This window comes from Perognathus longimembris, chromosome 8 (assembly GCF_023159225.1).
Source record: "Perognathus longimembris pacificus isolate PPM17 chromosome 8, ASM2315922v1, whole genome shotgun sequence".
Classification (NCBI taxonomy): domain Eukaryota; kingdom Metazoa; phylum Chordata; class Mammalia; order Rodentia; family Heteromyidae; genus Perognathus; species Perognathus longimembris.
The window spans coordinates 11,803,906-11,808,251 of record NC_063168.1 but is presented as its reverse complement, the minus strand read 5'-3'; positions in this window follow the sequence as shown (position 1 = coordinate 11,808,251).

The window sequence follows — 4,346 nt, the reverse complement described above, 5'->3', positions numbered from 1 at the left end:
CGGGTGTGAGTGAACTATGAAGAAGTCACTGGGGCAGTGGGCAGTGCCCTGGGCACATGCAAATCAGCAGGGCTTGGGCAGGGCAGGGCACAGCTGCAGGTCTGGCTCACGTCTGTATCTCAGCACGTGCTCAGGGTCTCCATGTATCCCAGGTGAGATCAGGACAGCACAGATTTTCCAGGTATCTTGTTCCTTCCTGAGATTAAGAGACAATTTCTGATGTGTCAGAATAGAATGTTTTACTGCTTTCTTTGTGGCTGAGGAGAAGATTGGCTTATGTTTCTTAAGGTCATTCTGTGTGGCTTAACCCCTGGATGAAGGGAGAGTCAAGGAAAAATATGTGTATTTCATATTTAGGAGAAATGAATACAGGAAGAAAATAGAACACACAAATACTAAGAGCTTATGTTTCTCTACTCATTGGAAGTGTATGATTAAATAGATAGTGCAGTAAATCAAAATGATTTCTCCTGTTAATCATTCAAAAATTAAGTTAAGGACAAGTAATAGGAAACTCAGAATTCAGGAAAAACAGCACATTAATCTCATATAGTTACTGTCTTGCTCTTGGGGTAGGAACATCCATATTCTCTCCTCTGTGGTCTTATTGGCAACCTGGAAGTTCATTGGGTTTTTTTGTGTGTTTTTTTTCCTTTGGTCATGGGGCTTGAGCTCTGGGCCTGGGCTCTGTCCCTGAGCTCTTCAACTCAAAGGTAGCACTCTACCACTTGAGCCACAGCGCCACTTCTAGTTTTCTGGTGGTTAATTGGAGAGCAGAGTCTCTTAGACTGTCCTGCCCTGTCTGGCTTTGAACTGGGATCCTCAGATCTCAGCCTCCTGAGTAGCTAGGATTACAGGCCTGAGCCACCTGTAGTTGTCTGTCCTAGAAGTTCTTACCAGTGATGCTAAACATGATTTTCCTCATCCATTGGGGATCAATCTCTCCAAAGTATGATAAACACCAGCATCACATTACTTGGGGTATTGCCCTGAGTTCAAAGACACAGAGAGGAAGAGAGTGAGGACAGATAGCAAAAGTGCCACTAATAATATAAGAATGCCAGAAAGTCCTCAGAGACCTGATGAATCACAAAGACCCCATGAAGAAGGCAGTGTCTTCATTCTAGTTCCCATCTTCTGTTTCTATTGGAGCCATATAATGTCATGACAATAATCAGAGTGTTGTGTCAGCTAGAATGATTTTGATAACCCAGAAAAAGTGACAGCTCACTTTGATATCTTTCTCTGATCTCAAGAAATTAGAACTCTAACAGAACTCTCCTTCAGTCATTCTGACAGTGGAAAATTCAAGAATTAATTTTCCTTGGAAGAATGGGTAAGAATGATGAGAGGGCTGACATAAAGTATTGAACTCATAAATTAATTTGTAGAATAATAACCTTCCTTCCTTCCTCCCTCCCTCCCTCCCTCCCTCCCTCCCTCCCTCCCTCCCTCCCTCCCTCCCTCCCTCCCTCCCTCCCTCCCTCCCTCCCTCCCTCCCTCCCTTCCTTCCTTCCTTCCTTCCTTCCTATCTTTCTTTCTCTATTGTCTCAGGGCTTAAACTCAGGTCCTGAGCACTCTCTCTGAGGTTGTTTTGCTAAAGGCTAGTAGTATTCCACCACTTGAACCACAGCACCACTTTTGGCTTTTTCTGTTTTTGTGGTACTGAGGAATCAAATGCAGGTCTTCATACATGCTAGACAAGCACTCTACCACTCAGCAACTTCTCTAGCTGGAAAGATATCTTCTTGTACAACTACTTAAAATAATAAAATCATAGTTTACAAGGTATCAATTATTTTCATCAACATCACCCTGTGGCAGCAAATGTTTCAAACTAAATACCTCAAAGCCTACATTTCATAGACTCTGTGTTTCTCTTTGTTGGATCTAGCTGGTTTTTAATGGTTCCACGGCAGGTAGTCCATTGCCATGTCCACAGTGGCCCAAATGCAGTTGCTTCTTTATTCTGGTTTGACTTGAGGTTTGAAAGCCTGGAAAATCATTTACATTGGCTTCTTTTGGCAGGTCCACTGAGATTATATGGTGATTAGAAAGAAAAGGAGGTTTAGATGATGCTCTTGGAGTAAACTGGCTTCCGTTGCACCTGGTGGAATGACTAGACTTGCTGCTTGTAAATATGAATAGCAAGTAGAAAAGTGCACATTATGGAATGTCAAATTAGCCACAGACTGTTGCGAGTCCTTTGAAGTAGGTTCTTGCAAACCTTCTAGAAACAGGTCCAACAAGGCCACTGCTAAAGAAGCCTGTGGAAGGGCCCCCAACACCTGTGGCTTCAATTCCAGGCTGACTCTCCAGAGAAGGATATTCCTCTAACTCAGAAGGGCTACAGCTCTGTCAGCAGCTTCCAGACACCTGGGCTCTTAACCTGCAGCCTTACCCATGTGGACTCTATCCCCATTTGTATTTCTTGAGGATTCATCTGTTTATAGCTGGTAACAGGTTCTATATTTATCCCAAACCACCCTTTTCCGCTTGGATCTAAGTGCAATGCACATTTTCCCACACACAAATTCACATTTTGTGACACATTAGGAGAAATGTATAACTACAGAACAGACTGCAAACATGTTCTTTACAAACAAAAGTTACTCATCTCAATTCAGATAATGGGGAATCCCAAACCCACTTGGTATTTCTCCTCCAGAAGTCTCAAGTGTAATCTAGGGACTAAGTTATAATGGTGAACTCGAAGTAGCAGCCTGGGAGGGCTCCAAGCAGTTGCCCCCCACTGGTTTAAGTCTACACCCAGTTACCTAGGTAACCAGTATACCTGGAAACAGTTACCTTCCCCTTCCCGAGGTCACATCCTAATCCACCTGGCCACACCTACCCACCCCTGCCCTAGATAAGGCATAGCCCAGGGTGACTTGCTCTCTTGCCCACAGTGCTTTGGACTTGGCTTCAGGCCATCAGCTCAGAAAAATAAAGCTCTTTTTCCTTCCTGAATAGCACATGGTGCCCATTTTAATCACTCTTACGGTATTAACTTCATACATTTTTAAAGAAAATGATGAGCTTAAGATGACTACTGAAACATTATACATAAGGCCCATGTTTATTGTGGTGTTTTTCCTTAATGAGCTTCCACCTTATAGGCTCCCTCAGAATTTCCTTTAAAACCGGATCTGTAAAGATTTAACTACATGATTTTGGCACACTGGTAGTTTGTTTCCTGGTAATAAATTAAAATAGAACCAATAAATGCAGAATGATGTGATCCAGTAAAGGAGGCTGAGTGTGAGTGGACTGTGAGAAAAGATATCTTCCCCATTTCCCTTAAAATAAACTTTCAACAGCAGGCAAGTTAGTTTGCAGGAATGCAAGTTGGCATATACATTGTGGAGGACAGGAAGGAAGTTACTAAAACACCTAAAAAGAGACATACAAGATGATTTGGGTACATCACTCCCGGGTAAATATCCAAAGGAAGTAAAGCCAACACACAAAAGGAATTTTCTGCATGTGTAGATTTATTGTGATACTGTTCACACAACTGAAAATTGAATTTGATCGTGTCCTAGTAATGATAAAGTGGTCCATATATATATATGCACACACAGACACAGACACAGACACACACTCCTACATACACAGACATACCTACCTACATACAGCATGTATAAAGAAACATGGAATCTATAATTGGCAACAAAATGAAGGGAAGTGCAGCACAACCTGTTAAAGTAGGCAAAACAAAGACCATTATGAATGGTCTTTCTCATTCAAGTAAACTTAAAAAAGTAAAATAACAATTATGTGTGCCTGAGATGGTTGCAGTTCAGAGGGCAGGAAAATGAGCATAGAAGAAAGGTAGAAGAAAGGACACAATCCATGCACATAATAGATGTATATGGAGAATACCATGAATGGGTTCAGCTAAAAGTATATTAGAAAATTAATAAAATCTGAAGCAGGCTGGGAATATGGCCTAGTATACATGAGTGCTTGCCTAGTATACATGAAGCCCTGGGTTTGATTCTCCAGCACCACATATATACAAAACCGCCAGAAGTGGCGCTGTAGCTCAAGTGGCAGAGTGCTAGCCTTGAGCAAAAAGAAGCTAGGAACAGTGCTCAGGTCCTGAGTCCAAGGCCCTGCACTGGCCCAAAAAAAGAAGAAAAAGAAAAAAATCTGAAGCAGTGTATGTGGCTCTGTATTAAAACACATTCCTGCTGGGCACTGCTGCCCCAAGCATGTAATTCTAACTACTTTGGAAGCTGAGATATGAGGATCTCAGTTTAAAACTGGCTTGGAAAGGAAAGTCTATGAGAATTTTATTTCCTATTAACCCTTAGAATACCAAAAGTGAAGACATGGCTCAA